The 18426-nt window shown below is 47.3% G+C and overlaps 1 protein-coding gene and 1 non-coding gene across 2 annotated transcripts in view; one reads left to right on the top strand and one right to left on the bottom strand.

The window, feature by feature from the left end:
• The window catches only part of LOC124778758 (RNA-binding protein Musashi homolog Rbp6), a 1305122-nt gene that overhangs the window by 965037 nt on the left and 321659 nt on the right, over positions 1-18426 (top strand). The gene's annotated exons all lie outside the window — the stretch shown is intronic.
• On the bottom strand, positions 12319-12392 carry Trnat-ugu. The gene has a single exon. It is a non-coding gene; the product is annotated as a tRNA-Thr (tRNA).

Raw genomic sequence — 18426 nt, 5'->3', positions numbered from 1 at the left:
CTGGCGTATTGTGACGAGCCAGTTGCTCAGCCACCATTAACCAGACGTTTTCAATTGGTGGGAGAATGTGGTGGCCAGGGCAGCAGTCGAACATTATCTGTATCCAGAGAGGCCCGTACAGGAACTGCAACATGCGGTCGTGAATTATCCTGCTGAAATGTAGGGTTTCGCAGAGATCGAATGGAGGGTAGAGCCACGGGTCGTAACACATCTGAAATGTAACGACCACTGTTCAAAGTGCCGTCAATGCGAACAAGAGGTGACCGAGACGTGTAACCAATGGCACCCCATACCATCACGCCGGGTGATACGCCACTATGGCGATGACGAATACACGCTTCCAATGTGCGTTCACCGCGATGTCGCCAAACGCGGATGCGACCATCATGATGCTGTAAACAGAACCTGGATTCATTCGAAAAAATGACGTTTTGCCATTCGTGCACCCAGGTTCGTCGTTGAGTAACCCATCGCAGGCGCTCCTGTTTGTGATGCAGCGTCAAATGTAACCGCAGCCATGGTCTCCGAGCTGATAGTCTATGCTGCTGGAAACGTCGCCGAACTGTTCGTGCAGATGGTTGTTGTCTTGTGAACGTCCCCATCTGTTGACTCAGGGATCGAGACGTGGCTGCACGATCCGTTACAGCCATGCGGATAAGATGCCTGTCATCTTGACTCCTAGTGATACGAGGCCGCTGGCATTCAGCACGGCGTTCCGTATTACCCTCCTGAACCCACCGATTCCATATTTTGCTAACAGTCATTGGATCTCGACCAACGCGAGCAGCAATGTCGGGAAACGATAAACCGCAATCGCAATAGGCTACAATCCTACCTTTATCAAAGTCGGAAACGTGATGGAACGCATTTCTCCTCCTTATACGAGGCATAACAACAACGTTTCACCAGGCAACGCCGGTCAACTGCTGTTTGTGTATGAGAAATCAGTTGGAAACTTTCCACACGTAATCACGTTGTAGGTGTCGCCACCGGCGCCAATCTTGTTCAATGCCCTGATAAGCCAATCATTTGCGTATCATAGCATCTTTTTCCTGTCGGTTAAATTTCGCCTCTGTAGCACGTCATCTTCGTGGTGTAGCAATTGTAATGGCCAGTAGTGTATATCAAGGGTGAAGAGCGGTAACTTGGCCGCTGTCATCGAACCAGCGTGCAATATAGCTTGATTAAGGACGGTGTGGCATAACTTTTGTCGTCTCTGCTTCTGTTGATACGACTCGTTCAGGGATAAAAATGGCAGCAGTCGCCCCCGAGTACGTGAGGGGGCAACAGTGAAAAATTTGCGCCGTACCAGGGCGGCTGCGGCCCAGTGTGGACCGATAAGCGTCGCGGCGGTGTGCTAACGGGGCGGAAAGCGCTGAATAGCGCGGGGGAATGCCTTATTGTGCGGAGGTAATGGCCGCCGGCAGCGTATCTCGTTCCGACCCACTGGGCAGACTTCTTGTCTAATCAGGGCAGCGGCCCGCCGGTCAGCCAGGCGGCCTCTGGAGCCTGGAGCCTGGAGGCTGGAGACGTTTCCTTCCTGCTAGCTGTGGCAATATAAGGAGGCGGGCAGCCGCTGACGGGAGGAACCAACCCTAAAGGTGGCCTGTTCCCAGCTGAGGGCATTCGGGAGCTACCAGACAAGCTCTCGCCCTGCGACACTCCATGGTGGGAGTACTCTGCTCTTTGTAACGTCTGGCGTAGGCCTGCTCATGGCAGCTCGCTCTCAAGAGAGTCCAGGGTGAGATACGTTGTGTGTTACGGTCCAAAGACCACGGAACCATACCAAAGTCCGCAACGCACTTCGATAACACAGGCATTAGCGAAATCTCTCTTGTGTCGCGCAACGATGAATGGAGGAAGCTGAAGAAGATATGTCCTCTCTCTCTCAGCACAGCAGCACCCTCACACGGAGGTCAATATAGAGCCGAGCGTGGAGGTATTTCGCCCCGTTCGTGACGTCAGCTGAAACAGTCAGCACCATCGAGTAACACTAGTGGGTTATTCAAGTTTCAGATGGAAATGTACTTTCGTAAATGTTGAACATTGTACTTCAAGTGAACAGGTCGCCAAATACTGAGCCATTAACAGTCAATGACAGTTGTAAATCGTCAAGCACATCTGCGGCAAAGGACTGTATCAAGTTGAGTGAATCTTCTTATTCATTCACGTAATAAAGTGAATCTGTTGTAGTTCAGAAGAGCTCCCTCCCAGAGCAATCGAGGAAGCCACAGTTATGGGCAGACGATTGTAGTTCCGCCTTGTCATAACAATTTACCTCTTCAAATGTTCAGATGTTCAAATGTGTGTGAAATCTTATGGGACTTAACTGCTAAGGTCATCAGTCCCTAAGCTTACACACTACTTAACCTAAATTATCCTAAGGACAAACACACACACCCTTGCCCGAGGGAGGACTCGAGACTCCGCCGGGACCAGCTGCACACTCCATGACTGCAGCGCCCCAGACCGCTTGGCTAATCCCGCGCGGCTTACTGCTTCCGACACTGAAGTTCTATCTGACTCTTTCCAAGCGTTTTACCCTATTATGCGAAGCCTACTATTTTCGCGATTTGCCTAATTCAATTATTATATTAATTTTGTGACTCGATGCCCTTTATGTTGCCTAGGAACCACTTCAGCTTTTGCCTAGACCAGCGTGGAGAACAGCAGAAAAACCACTCTCAGGTCGGCCACTGTGCCAGACCAGCGGTCTTCAATCCACCATTTCACCTGCCTCGAGAAGACTGGGTGTTTATGTTGTCCTCATCATTTCATCATCATTCATGACAGTGGCGAAACTGGACTGAGCAAAGGTTGGGAAACTGTACTGGCGCTGATAACCGCGCAGTTGAGCGCCCCACAAACCAAACATCATCATCATCAATCCTCCATCCAGGCTGGACCTGGGAGTTGTTCACATTTCGGTCTGGCAAGCAAGTGTGCTGTGCCTAAAGCTGTACGATTAGGTCTCCCCACAAGCTTCCCCTTTGGATATCGATTAGAAGACTTTAACACTTTTCAGGTGAGTGGTACACGTACCTAAAGACGTGGAGGATCTGCAGTCTCTGATTTACCATCCTGTAGGATACCGTGTAGTAGCTCGTGTTAACGTAAACACCTCGGAGACGCGAACGACCTTCAGTAAGTTGGTTGTGAATGGAAATGTGATGATCCGAATAAAGACTACCGAGCGATGTATCACAGTGCTTAACATGGTTGACTTCCATTCGGAAGTACGAGGTTTCAAATCCCCATTAATCTCTCGAGGCAAACCACGGTATGGTTCTTTTGCAAATGGGACGGCTAATTTCCTTCCCCATCCTTTCGTAACACGAGCTTGTACTCCGTCTCTGATCACCCCGCTGTGGCCGGTCCGTTAAACGCACTAATCTTCCTTCCTTGTTCCGGGCAGAGACTCTAGGATCGGCTAAAGAGAATGTATATCTTGATCAGCTAATGAACAAGAGAGCCGACATTTTTACTCAGATATGGTGAGTGCGTGTAGAGAGTGAAAGCCTTAAACAAATTTTAGGCATTAGGGATTTTGTAATGTTCGTTCATCTACACAGAATGTGATCATAGGTTTATGTATATCAACAGTTATTATGTTAATCACCAAGTTTCAGATATGAATAAAAAAAATTAACTGTACTCGGTGATACGACTCTTGTGTGTAATGGAAAGCAGTTTAAAAGCATACTTTTAAAAAATGTTATTGAGCTCCTAGCTCTTGACGTAGAGGAAATTCAGTCTCTCGTTTCCGATCTTATAGACAAATTTGACCATACTGACTGGAATACAATGAAATTCTGAAAGTAATCGTGGATATGACACGGAAACCGGAAGGTTACATAGAGTTTGTACAGAAATCAGACTGCATATATATGAGTCGAAGGACATGAGAAAGAAGCAGTCATTGAGAATGCAGTGAGACAAGATTATAGCCTATCCCCAATATGTATCGACACGTACATTCAGCAAGCTGTGAGAGATGTAAAGAAAAATTTAAAGTTCGGGGAAAAGAAACCAAAAAATTTAAGGTTTGCCTATCACACTCTAATTTTGTCAGATACGCCATAGGATTTCGATAATCAGTTGAACGGAAAGGATAGTGTCTTCCAAAGAGGTTATGCTGTTTACACAACCTTAAGCGTCGCTTAGCAGTGTGATTTGCGAGGAGCTTTTCTACCACTGTACTCACGATTTTTAATTCTCTGCGCATTCTTCTTGTACAAGCTGGACTTCCATTAGCATTTTGTAACTCACGGGTGATTATCTTCATTTCATTTTATGCGATTTTTTACTACCATCCTGATCACAATAATCACTGCCGTTTTGTGAAATGTCTGTTTCGCTAATACTAGATTGCTTTTAGACCTAATTTGCTGTGATATGGCCCTTGTCTCTTCCATTCGACTGCCTTATGTGAGAATTTCAGCTAATTTTCAACGTTCTTCGTCAGACGTCGTTTCAGAGATCTGTATGGGGTGCCATATTTTGGGAAGCTCTAAAACAGTTCATTACATGCTCCACAGCCATCTGAAGGGGTTCTTCAGACCACTAATACTTATTTGATGTTCTTACGTGCATTAAAGGCATTTGTTATGAAAATAAAGTCTACATGATTTAGGGGTAAAAATTCATCTTACCCCAACAAAACAGTGGCATATCTCTCTAGGATCGGGTTGAGATGCCAGAACAAATGTCCATCGCATGGAAACTGCGGTTGACAACATACACCAAAAAGTAGCCGCTATGTTCAACATATCTAACATTTGCCTCATCCGCTTTATTCATACGCTAGCAAGCACTTGAAAATATTGTAAGCTTATCTGTCCGTCGCTGACACAGAAGACCGCAAACCTTCTTTCCCTCCCGTCTGGGCAAGCTGTGTAGTGACTAGAGTAATGTAAAGCTTACAGGGACAGGGTAAATGAAGTCGATAATTCGATTATAATACTGGCATTTAATTCGATATCCCCCACAACTGACAAAATTTACAAAAAAATGTGAATTTCTTTCTCCACCCACACACTGCAGAGAATGGCACATTAAAAATTTACAATTTTTTTTTTTTTTTTGGTCATCTGTTTACTGACTGATTTGATGCGGCCCGCCACAAATTTCTTTCCTGTGCTAACCTCTTCATCTCAGAGTAGCACTTGCAACCTACGTCCTCAATTATTTGCTTGACGTATTCCAATCTCTGTCTTCCTCTACAGTTTTTGCCCTCTACAGCTCCCTCTAGTACCATGGAAGTCATTCCCTCATGTCTTAGCAGATGTCCTATCGTCCTGTCCCTTCTCCTTATCAGTGTTTTCCACATATTCCTTTCCTCTCCGATTCTGCATAGAACCTCCTCATTCCTTACCTTATCAGTCCACCTAATTTTCAACATTCGTCTATAGCACCACATCTCAAATGCTTCGATTCTCTTCTGTTCCGGTTTTCCCACAGTCCATGTTTCGCTACCATACAATGCTGTACTCCAGAAGTACATCCTCAGTAATTTCTTCCTCAAATTAAGGCCGGTATTTGATATTAGTAGACTTCTCTTGGTCAGAAATGCCTTTTTTGCCATAGCGAGTCTGCTTTTGATGTCCTCCTTGCTCCGTCCGTCATTGGTTATTTTACTGCCTAGGTAGCAGAATTCCTTAACTTCATTGACTTCGTGACCATCAATCCTAATGTTAAGTTTCTCGCTGTTCTCATTTCTACTACTTCTCATTACCTTCGTCTTTCTCCGATTTACTCTCAAACCATACTGTGTGCTCATTAGACTGTTCATTCTGTTCAGCAGATCATTTGATTCTTCTTCACTTTCACTCAGGATAGCAATCTCATCAGCGAATCGTATCATTGATATCCTTTCACCTTGTATTTTAATTCCACTCCTGAACCTTTCTTTTATTTCCATCATTGCTTCCTCGATGTACAGATTGAAGAGTAGGGGCGAAAGGCTACAGCCTTGTCTTACACCCTTCTTAATTTTGCAATTACGCGCCCCTTTTACCGGCAGCTACGTTGATAAATACTCGTCACCTCGCAAGGATAACTACCAGATCATGAATATTAGGTAAGTTGTTGGAAGTGGTTAAGCGTTGGTGAAAATCGCGCTTCTGAGCTCACAAGGAGCTCTAACTACAGAACTCTGCAACGCGTTGGTGCAATGCTGCGATACAGACCGTATAGCTCCCTATGAAGACAAAGGCCAAGACGCCGTCTCAAAGTCCGTACCGCTAGATGGCTGAAGGCGAAGTCCTCTCTCTCCCCAATTCTCCCGTCTCCCACGCGTACGAAAACGCGGCGGAAGAATACTCAGTTTCGGCCAATGTCGAACGCTCTATCATAGCCGAAATCCCTCCAACGGCATTTCTGAGATCTAGCCAATGATGGAGTAGGTCATATCGCCCCTAGGCAAAGGAAATTCCCGTCTTCGCCACGTGTTGCCCAGCACAGGTGGCTCCGGATGCCGGGCTATCCCCAAAAGCGCCGTATTGTCCCACGTTTCCGGTGACCGCTACCTGCCGCCCACGGCGGCCCGGCGAGCTACGACCAGCTGCAGACTTTATACTCCACAATTCTCAACTTCAGACACTTTTCACCAACGCTTTCAATTAGTGGCTCAATCATGCAGACATGCAGGGAATACTGCTCGACAGTGCCTCATATTATCATAATTCAATAAAGTCATGATTTGATGCCCTTGCTAGTCCCTTTACTGTTAATGCTGATGTTGGTAAGCTAACGTGTAAGTGCCAATGTCCTGGCTCTGTACAATACCTGTGCGCCATTAAGAAGCTGTCAGCTTTAGCTCTTACCTTGTATTTGTTAGTTTAAAAGTGGAGAAACAATAAACACAGAACATTTCTAGCTGCCTTCCCGTCACACTACAGTTAGCGAGTTCCCTACCGATGGTGTTGTCATCTGTCACCATCTGTCGGAAACGACAGCTTAAGGCACCTCTCCCCGATGGGGATCTCCTCCCGGATCACTCTAGCGCAGGTTAGCAACTATTGATCAGAAGGTCTACTCATGCTGACATCGCCAATCTGTTCCAAATATGGGTTATTATCTTTGTGTCTTTGCGCATTCCTATTATGACAGCATTCCGGTTCGATGTTCCGCGGTATGGTACCATTAGGGAATTGTTAGCGCAGGATGGAGAAGCGTCTTCGAGCTTCGGGGCTAGAGTCCGTGCCCAGTAAGACAGTAGGGACCTCCGAGCGTCGATACGCGGTGCAAGAAACAGACATCGCATATCAGCGTTGGCAGCGAACCAACTGGCGGCTAGAATCCGCGCGATTAGGGTCAGAAATGCCGCTCACACAAAAGAAGGCGAAGGCGACCCCGTGGCGGGAGGTTTGGGGGCGGGGGGGGGGGGGGGGTGACAAATCGACACCGTCTCTCGCAGAAGAAATCAGGAAACATATTACGTACGTGCCCCGAAAGACGGCCAGTTCCTGTGCCATTATTTACACGGGGGCACAATTCATCCAAGCGCGTTTCCGGTGTCTCTGCATTCACTATCACTTCTCTCTATATAAATCTTGACTGCGTGTGCGTGTTTTTGTTTCACTGTCTGTGTAGTGTACAGAATCAGCCGCTGTGAGATATTAGGTCTAAAATAAAGAGACTTATACAACATACATATCTTACTATGACGGCCACATTTTAAGTTTTTACAGAAAAATGAATGCTGGGGATAGTTAGAAAAGAACAGAGGATATTAATTTAGGAGTTCGATAAGGCTGCAGCCTTTTGCAACCGGTCTTTTAATATATAGTCTGACGAAATGGTACAGCAATGAAAAATCAAACCGTAGAATTAAACATACGATTTTAACCAGTAAAATTATATAATGACGTTACTATTTTGAGATGATCAGGTTGTAATCACTAACAGCAAAGACTGACTATACGAAATGAGCACATATATGACATACCAGTATTAGCAAAAAAAAAAAAAAATGGTAATGTCCTGCAGAAACTGTCATTACTTCTCTCTCTAAACTGGTCGTAGGTTGTGTTCCAAAAATGAACAGCATAGAGAAAGAAGTGATGACACTTTCTGCAGGACCTGACCATCATTTTGCAGGACAATGCTCAAGCACGTACAGTGCAAGCTGTTACTGATATGTTTGACTGATGGGCTGCTAAGTGCTATACCACCTACTACACTCCCTTGACTTAAGCCCTCGTGAGTTCAGCTCGATTTCTAAACTGAAGGAAACACTTCACGGCATTCACTTCAGAACTGCTACAAATTCGTCGGGCAGCAGACAGCGCCGCTCGAACTGTCAATACAACTGGCACAGCTAAGAGTATCCTACGACTTCCACATCGCTGGCAACGGGTTATACACAATGCTGGTGACTACTTTGAAGGTCATTTAAACTTTGAAACACGTATCTATTTTGTACGTGCTGTTAATGTTTGTGTGAAATCTTATGGGACTTAACTGCTAAGGTCATCAGTCCCTAAGCTTACACACTACTTAACCTAAATTATCCTAAGGAAAAACACAAACCCATGCCCGAGGGAGGACTCGAACCTCCGCCGGGACCAGCCGCACAGTCTATGACTGCAGCGCCTCAGACCGCTCGGCTAATCCCGCGCGGCAAGCTGCAAATAAATAGTTGCCACAATTAAGGTTCCAACTCTGGTATGACAATCTGATTTTTGGAAGAAACGAACAGCACACTACGCGGTGTTGCCAACATAGCTTAAACGAATTTTTTACTAAGAGGTTCTTTCAACATAACGCTTTTGCTTTATCTATGAAGAGGACGACTGCATAAAAGGGCGAAACATCGGTATGTTGGTATGTTAGTTGGTTAGAGTGTTTCCTAATGACGCGGTCTAATACCCAAAATTATTTTATTCTAAGAGCAGTTACTTTTTAACGAGTCACATGGCCCCAAAATTCTCGGAAAATATCGCTGAAAAAACTCGGTCATTTTGTCGGTGACATTCACTTCACCCTGTAGATCAGGGCTTAACAGCTGGCCGGTTTTGAGCGCGAGTACTCGCGTCTGCTCAGGCACGTGCTCGCGTGCAGGTGCAAGGTGGAGGAGTAGGGAGGGAGGGGAGGGGAGGGAAGGGAAATGCGCGCGCACGTTTGAATGTGATGTCGCGTTCGTAGCAGATTTAACTAGCCATCTGAATACTTTGAACATTTTACTACAAGGTAAAGATCTGCTAATTACTCATTTCATAGATCAAATACGAGCTTTTAAAATGAAATTGACACTTTGGGTGAGTCAGCTGGAAACAGGAAACCTAGCTCATTTTCCTAAATTATCATCCATGCAAGATGTTCACAATGACTGTGAACGTTATTCACATAGTTTAGTTGATCAGTGCTTTCAATATCTGACAGCACTAGACAGTGATTCTGATCTGTTCTCTCCATATTCAGCGAATATTTAAGAGATTCGTCCTGAGCTGCAGCAAGAAATTATTGACCTGCACTGTGACAGAGAATACAGAAACACATTTCAGAACAAGAAAAACATTTTGGAATTCAACAGACACTTCCCTCAGGATAGATTTCCTCGTTTGCACAAACTGGCGGATACAATAATATCAATGTTCGGTTCCACGTATGTTTGTGAACAACTGTTCTCTGCAATGAAATGTAATAAGACGCGCCTGAGAAACGCATTGTCTGATCCAAATTTAAACTGCACGCAGCGCCCAAAGTGGACAAGAACAATTACTCCGAACATAGACGCAATTGTAAAGGGCAAATAGTACAAGATAACCTAGAATCCCACACTTCAGTGACACCTTTTATTGTGTAACAGTTCACAAATTGATGCGAATGTAGAGGCATACACTAAGCTAATAAAATTATGTGGCAAGTATACATTCTCCTTTATTTGTTTCATTTGTCGCAGTAATAATTCGTGAGTGATATCCCTGCAGGTGGCCGCGGATTTACGTTGACTGGCGGCAGCTGTTGTGTGCCCCACGTGACTTTCCCCACTCTCCGCTCTGGTCCGGTAGTGGGGGTAGCGTGCTCGCGCTGCTCCGTGCTCGTGCCTTGCTGCTCACAGCTTGCTCCGCGAACACGTATGTTGTAAAGCCCTGCTGTAGATGTAGATGTGTCACGGACGAACTGCAGTCGTCGGCCTTTCTGAACGTTGCTGACAAAACGAAGTGCTCGACGAAAGAACTCAATCTGAGGAGCGCACCTCGGCAAGCTTTCTGTTGTTGAATACTGTCGCCCTGGGGACGGAAACGTGCTCGTAAAAATAAGAGCGGCTAGGAGCGAGGGTGGAAGAAGTCCGCCGCATGAGGGCCGCCTCATTTGGATCGGCCGGGCGTGCCGCGGGCCGCGCCTAATCTCATCAGATAGCGGCGCGACGCCATTACGGGCGTGACTGCGCACGAGGCCCGCCGGGGCCCTCCAGGCGCAGTCCACGACGCGTCATTAGGGACGGCGGACGGCAGAGTGCGTGCCGGGCCGGCGCGGCCGACGTGACCTGCGCTCCGCCTTTCGCTCGTCCTTCTTCCTCGCCACTTCCCCATTAGTTGTGTTGCCAGTCGTCTTTATTCGTTACTGACAAGGGGAAAGCCACAGACAGGGCCAATCGATTTGGTTCATATTTGGCAGGTCACTCGTCTACAACCTAAAATGAAATATACACTACTGGCGATTAAAACTGTTACAATAGACGCGAAATTTAACCGACAGAAAGAAGATGCTGAGATATGCAAATGATTAGCTTTTCAGAGCATTCACACAAGGTTGGCGCCGGTGGAGACACCTACAACGTGCTGACATGAGGAAAGTTTCCAACCGATTTCTCATACACAAACAGCAGTCGACTGGCTTTGCCTGGTGAAAAGATGTTGTGATGCCTCGTGTATGAAGGAGAAATGCGTACCATCACAAAAAATGGCTCTGAGCACTATGGGACTTAACAGCTGTGGTCATCAGGCCCCTAGAACTTAGAACTACTTAAACCTAACTAACCTAAGGACATCACACACATCCATGCCCGAGGCAGGATTCGAACCTGCGACCGTAGCAGTCGCGCGGTTCCGGACTGCGCGCCTAGAATCGCGAGACCACCGCGGCCGGCGTACCATCACAATTCCGACTTTCATAAAGGTCGGATTGTAGCCTATCGCGATTGCGGTTTATCGTATCGCGACATTGCTGCTCGCGTTAGTCGAGATTCAATGACTGTTAGCAGAATATGGGATCGATGGAATCAGGAGGGTAATACGGAACGCCGTGCTGGATCCCAACGGCCTCGTATCACTAGCAGTGGAGATGACAGGCATCTTATCCGCATGGCTCTAACGAATCGTGCAGCCACGTCTTGATCCCTGAGTCAACAGATGGGGGCGTTTGCAAGACAACAAACATATGCACGAACAGTTCGACGACGTTTGCAACAGTATGGACTATCAGCTCGGAGACCATGGCTGCGGTTACACTTGACGCTGCATCACAGACAGTAGCGCCTCAAAGACGAACCTGTGTGCACGAATGGTAAAACGTCATTTTTTCGGATGAATCCAGGTTCTGTTTACTGCATCATGATGGTCGCATCCGTGTTTCGCGACATTGCGGTCAACGCGCATTGGAAGCGTGTATTCGTCATCACCACACTGGCGTATCCCCCCGTTGTGACTGTATGGGGTGCCATTGGTTACACGTCTCGGTCACCTCTTGTTCGCACTGACGGCACTTTCAACAGTGGACGTTACATTTCAGATGTGTTACGACCCGTGGCTCTACCCTTCATTCGATCCCTGTAAAAAACCTACATTTCAACTGCTCTGGCCAGCACATTTTCCAGATCTCTCACCAACTGAAAACGTCTGGTCAATGGTGGCCGAGCAACTGGCTCGTCACAATACGCCAGGCACTACTCTTGATGAACTGTGTTATCGTGTTGAAGCTGCATGGGCAGCTGTACCTGTACACGCCATCCAAGCTCTTTTTGACTCAATGCCCAGGCGTATCAAGGCCGTTATTACGGCCAGAGTTGGGTGTTCTGGGTACTGATTTCTCACGATGTATGCACTCAAATTGCGTGAAAATGTAATCACATGTCAGTTCTAGTATAAAATTTTTGTGCAATGAATACCCGTTTAGCATCTGCATTTCTTCTTGGTGTAGCAATTTTAATGGCCAGTAGTGTATATGAAGATGGTATCAGTTCTTTCGGACATGTCCGAAAGAACAGATACAATCGGTGACCATGCAGCTCGTTAGAATGAAATTGCTATGAAATGAATACCCTTAGCTGCATACAGGCGTTGATATGAGTCAATGGGGACAGTTGAAAATGTGTGCCTCGACCGGGACTCGAACCCGGGATCTCCTGCTTACAAGGCAGACGCTCTATCCATCCGAACCACCGAGGACACAGAGGATAGTGCGACTGCAGGAACGTATCTCTGGCACGCCTTCCGTGAGACCTACATTCGCAACGTATTGTTCCGCACTATACTCATAGTGCCCCTGGCCATTATACACATTACTCGCTGCTTTACTGCTGATTCCCGTAAGAGTTCGGGCACTGTTTGTGCATCCGCACAGAAGAAGACAGTCAAATGGCCGGTGAGTATATAAAAAAGTGCCCGAACTCTTATGGGAATCGGCAGTCGGCCGGAGTGGCCGAGCGGTTCTGGGCGCTACAGTCTGGAACCGCGCGACCGCTACGGTCGCAGGTTCTAATCCTGCCTCGGGCATGGGTGTGAGTGATGTTCTTAGGTTAGTTAGTAGTCTTAGTTCTAGGGGACTGATGACCTCAGGAGTTAAGTCCCATAGTGCTCAAAGCCATTTGAACCATTTGAATCTGCAGTAAAGCCGCGAGCCATGAGTATGATGGGCACGGGCACTATGAATATGGTGGGGGACAATACGTTGCGAATGTGGTCTCACGGTAGGCGTGCCAGAGATGAGTTCCTGCAGTCGCGTTATCCTCTGTGTTCTCGGTGCCTGAGAGCAGCCTGCCGGCACGGTAGCTCAGCGTGTTCGGTCAGAGGGTTTAGCTACCCTCTGTAATAAAAAAAAAAAATTGAGTGAAAGGTAGCCGGCACGGTAGTTCAGCGTGTTCGGTCAGAGGGCTGTTCGCCATCTGTAGTAAAAAAAACTGAGTAAAAGAATCAACGATCAACTTGAACGGATGTCTTGTGACGTCCGCCCAGACCAAACGCAACGACCTATATCGAAAAAAAAAGGAAAAAAGAAAAAGATGGATAGAGCGTCTGCAAAGTAAGCAGGAGATCCCGGGTTCGAGTCCCGGTCGGGGCACACATTTTCGACTGTCCCCGTTGACTTATATCAACGCCTGTATGCAGCTAAGGGTATTCATTTCATAGTAAAATGAAAGAGTCTGGGGCATTTTGGCTCAATATCAACCCGTTTCTGAGAAAACCGACCCCTGAAGTACGTGACGCGCAATCGACTCAAAATTGACTGGATCGAAAGATAACTGAAAACCGATCGTTTTTCTGTCATCATACCTGGGGTCCACAAACGTGTACTTTCCTAGAAATCGAGGAGAGAACCTGTTACGACTGTCGCATAAGCTGTGTTGACAGAAGTCAGGGGATACCCCCTAATATCGTATCGGACCTCCTTCTGCCTGGCATATTTCTGCAACTCGACGTGGTATGGACTCAACAAGTCGTTAGACGTCCCCTGCAGAAACATTGACCCATTCTGCCTCTATACTCGTCCATAACTGCGAAAATGTTGTTAGCGCAGGATTTTATGAACGAACAATCACCTCGATTATGCTCCATAAATGTTCGATGGCATTCTTGTCGGACGATCTGGGTGGCCAGATCATTCGCTCCAACTGTCCAGAATGTTCTTCAAACCAATCGCAAACAATTGTCGCCGGTGACATGGAATTGCCATCCATAAAAATTCCATCTTTGTTTGGTAACGTGAAATCCATGAATGATCTCAAAGTAGCCGCAATAGCCATTTCTAGCCAATGTTCGATTCATTTGAACCAGAGGACCCAGTCCATTTCATGTAAACACAGCCCAGCCCATTATGGAGCCACCGCCAGCTTGCACAGTGCCTTGTTGACAATTTGGGTCCATGGCTTCGCGGGATCTGCGCCACACTGAAACCCTACCATCCATCAGCTCTTACCAACTGAAATCGGGACTCATCTGACCAGAGCATGGTTCTCCAGTTTTCTAGGGTCCAACTGATATGGTTACGAGCTCAGGAGAGGTGCTGCAGGCGATGTCGTGCTGTTACCAAAGGCTCTCGAGTCGGTCACCTGCTTCCATAGCCTATTCATGCCAAATATCGCCGCTTGTCCTAACGTATACGTTCGTCGCCGGCCGCTATGGTGGAGCGGTTCTAGGCGATTGAGTCCGGAACCACGCGGCTCCTACGGTCACAGGTTCAAATCCTGCCACGGGCATGGATGTGTGTGATGTTCAAATGGTTCAAATGGCTCTGAGCACTATGGGACCTAACATCTATGGTCATCAGTCCCCTAGAACTTAGAACTACTTAAACCTAACTAACCTAAGGACATCACACAACACCCAGTCATCCGAGGCAGAGAAAATCCCTGACCCCGCTGGGAATCGAACCCGGGAACCTGGGCGTGGGAAGCGAGAACGCTACCGCACTACCACGAGCTGCGGACGGTGTGATGTTCTTAGATTAGTTAGGTTTCAGTAGTTCTGAGTCTAGGGGACTGATGACCTCAGATGTTAAGTCCCACAGTGCTTAGAACCAATTCCTTATCAAACAGTTGTCTGCTAAGTTCCCTCGACAACATCTAGAAGCCTGTCATAGGAAAAAAAAAATGGCTCTGAGCACTATGGGACTCAACTGCTGAGGTCATTAGTCCCCTAGAACTTAGAACTAGTTAAACCTAACTAACCTAAGGACATCACAAACATCCATGCCCGAGGCAGGATTCGAACCTGCGACCGTAGCGGTCTTGCGGTTCCAGACTGCAGCGCCTTTAACCGCACGGCCACTTCGGCCGGCTGTCATAGGAAAAATGTGATGCCAAAATGCGTACCCCACAGGCATGTGAATACTAGAGTATCAGTTTGCTACTGTTCGGGTAACGTGTTCATGTTGTGATATATTCAGTGTTTGGATGTGTATAATGAAATATGTCCACCTCCATAGCTGAGTGATCAGCGCCGGTGACAGCCACGCATAGGACCCAGGTTCGATTCCCGGAAATACCAGGTTGTTTTCAGATAGGGGAACTCGGTGGGGAAAGGACGAGGAACTCTGAATAATAACCGTGACTAAACAACAAAGCAGGATTGGAAATTACTGTCGAATCCTATGAGGCACTAACACATCGACTATGTTGTGTGGTCTTGCATGTATCTTGTGCAGCTAAGTGCCACAAGAAACTGAGCCCCCTCCCGGGGCGAGAGCAAAGTAGGTCCAGAGCCTGAGGCAGACTAAGATCGGAATCGGTATCTTCAGCAGCGCCTGCGGCGCCGCTTACATAGGCTCGCATTACGCGCCTCCCACGCCATCACGCGGTCCTCCTGACTTCTGCTGCTTCCAGAAGCTTCTGTGCTGCTGGTCACGTAGCCTGCACAATCCTTACAAAAACTCAGTTCCTACTGCTTCCTAGCGTCCCTGCTGACGTTAGTTTACTACTTTATCGGCACACCTTGTTCAGCATTATACCCGTAGCAACACACTCTCAGTACTTCCCGCTGCTTATTCCAGATACATACGCGACATTGGAACGGGGTGCTCTTAGCCTATTGAAGCCAACTGAGGAGCTACTGGACCGAGTAATAGAGTCACCAGCTCACGAAAACCTGCAACAACGGCCGGCAGAGCGGCGTGCTGACTCCACGCCCCTCCATGCTGCGATCAGCAATGCCATTGGTATAGGATGACATGGCGGTCGGTCGGTACCGCGGACAAAGTTTACGTTTAAATTGAAATATTATATTATTAATTTCGCTGAGCATATCTAACCTGCGGCATCCTTGCTGTGTTCGACGTGCGAACTATCTGTAGCTCTTTTTAGGGAGAAAAGAAGTCGATAACATCCCAAAAAAAGATCGACGCAATCAGGCTCAATTGGCGCGTTTGTCTGTGTTTTGAATCAGTTATCGGCCACTGCGCGTCGCGCGGGAGGCCACTGAGAATCCGACTTGCCCGAATTACCGGCCGCCGATGTCGATGCGCCGTACCAGGAGGTGGAGGGAAGGGGGAGAGATCGCGGCAGTGGCGCGCGCCGTCAATGACATTCGATTAGCGGCATTGGCGGCCAGAAACGCCACAGGCCGCCTCGTGCCTTTCAGGAGAGCCGGCGAGGCTTAATTGGGTTATTCGGCGGCTGCGGCCGGTCGATGCCGGCCAACAGCCATCGGCTCCCCAGGTGAGGGCTCCAGCAGCTGACGTGTCATCAGGTCGTCTCTACTACACAGGAGTCAATAACTTTATTTTGCAGCTAGTGCTTGTGCACATCGATTACGCTTAGGTACGCGTAGAACCATTATGAGGCGTGGCCAGAGGAGTGTTGTACTTAGAATCTCGGGGGCTTTCGATAGGACCTCGAGTCATGATCTACATCTACATCTACATCCATACTCCGCAAGCCACCTGACGGTGTGTGGCGGAGGGTACCTTGAGTACCTCTATCGGTTCTCCCTTCTATTCCAGTCTCGTATTGTTCGTGGAAAGATGGATTGTCGGTATGCTTCTGTGTGGGCTCTAATCTCTCTGATGTTATCCTCATGGTATCTTCGCGAGATATACGTAGGAGGGAGCAATATACTGCTTGACTCTTCGGTGAAGGTATGTTCTCGAAACTTCAACAAAAGCCCGTACCGAGCTACTGAGGGTCTCTCCTGCAGAGTCTTCCACCGGAGTCTATCTATCATCTCCGTAACGCTCTCGCGATTACTAAATGATCCTGTAACGAAGCGCGCTGCTCTCCGTTGGATCTTCTCTATCTCTTCTATCAACCCTATCTGGTACGGATCCCACACTGCTGAGGAGTATTCAAGCAGTGGGCGAACAAGCGTACTGTAACCTACTTCCTTTGTTTTCGGATTGCATTTCCTTCTGATTCTTCCAATGAATCTCAGTCTGGCATCTGCTTTACCGACGATTAACTTTATATGATCATTCCATTTTAAATCACTCCTGATGCGTACTCCCAGATAATTTATGGAATTAACTGCTTTCAGTTGCTGATCTGCTATTTTGTAGCTAAATGATAAGGGATCTATCTTTCTTTGTATTCACAGCACATTACACTTGTACACATTGAGATTCAATTGCCATTCCCTGCACCATGCGTCAATTCGCTGCAGATCCTCCCGCATTTCAGTACAATTTTCCATTGTTACAACCCCTTGATATACCACAGCATCATCCGCAAAAAGCCTCAGTGAACTTCCGATGTCATTCACTAGGTCATTTATGTATGGGACACAACTGATGATGTTGATGTTTGGTTTGTGGGGCGCTCAACTGCTTGATTACCAGCGCCCGTACAAATTCCCAACCTTTGCTCAGTCCAGTCTGCCACGTTCATCAATGAGGATGAAAGGATGAGGAGAACACAAACACCCAGTCATCTCGAAGCAGGTGAAGATCCCTGACCCCGCTGGTAATCGAAACCGGGACCCTGGACCTCGATTCAGGCACTGTCGTGGTACTGGGAGTTTTCCCTTTAGACAATTCGCCACAGAGCAGCTGCATACTGGCTGAAGAGGGGAAGACGCGACAAAATAACAGCAATATCTGGACAAGACATAACCGACAAACGAAAATGAAACAAGTGGGGCAGACAGAATGGGACACAGCTGATAAGGGAAGACGAGTCTACTCTTACTTCCCCAGTATACGAGAGCGGATGAATCTGAAGTACATAAATCCAACACGCGGCATGCTGCACCTTCTCACGGGCTATGGCCCGTATCCTGTGCAACTCTACAGGTTTGGCCTGAAACACACACTTGTGCCTGTGGTGAGAGTGGTACACCTGAACACACAATGTTCATCTGCGATGCCCCAGGACACATAAGGCAGAGCTTAGGAAACCAGGACATAGCACAGTTAATACGCTGACGAGGTGACTGAAATTCTATAACAAACATCGCAGACGAAGTATCGCGAGCACTGTATGCAGCATACAAACAGGAGAGACCATACGCTAGAATAAGACAGGCTCCACATCGGACAGATCAGCAGTACATGGTAAACGAAACAGGCAGAAGCACATACACGGCGTCAGATGCTATATCACACACAAGAAGTGAAGAAGAGATAAACATACAAAAATAGCAATAGTAAGCGAAGGCCTACAACACTAAATAGTATCAATATCAAACTGTAACTCTCTTGTAGCTGTTTGTAATACCATTTCATAGCATGTAACGCTATCTGAAGATGTGACATTTCTTCTTCTTGCGTCAGGTG

This window comes from Schistocerca piceifrons, chromosome 1 (assembly GCF_021461385.2).
Source record: "Schistocerca piceifrons isolate TAMUIC-IGC-003096 chromosome 1, iqSchPice1.1, whole genome shotgun sequence".
Classification (NCBI taxonomy): Eukaryota; Metazoa; Arthropoda; class Insecta; order Orthoptera; family Acrididae; genus Schistocerca; species Schistocerca piceifrons.
The sequence above is the reverse complement of the archived record's forward strand: the minus strand, read 5'-3'. Positions and strand labels throughout refer to the sequence as shown.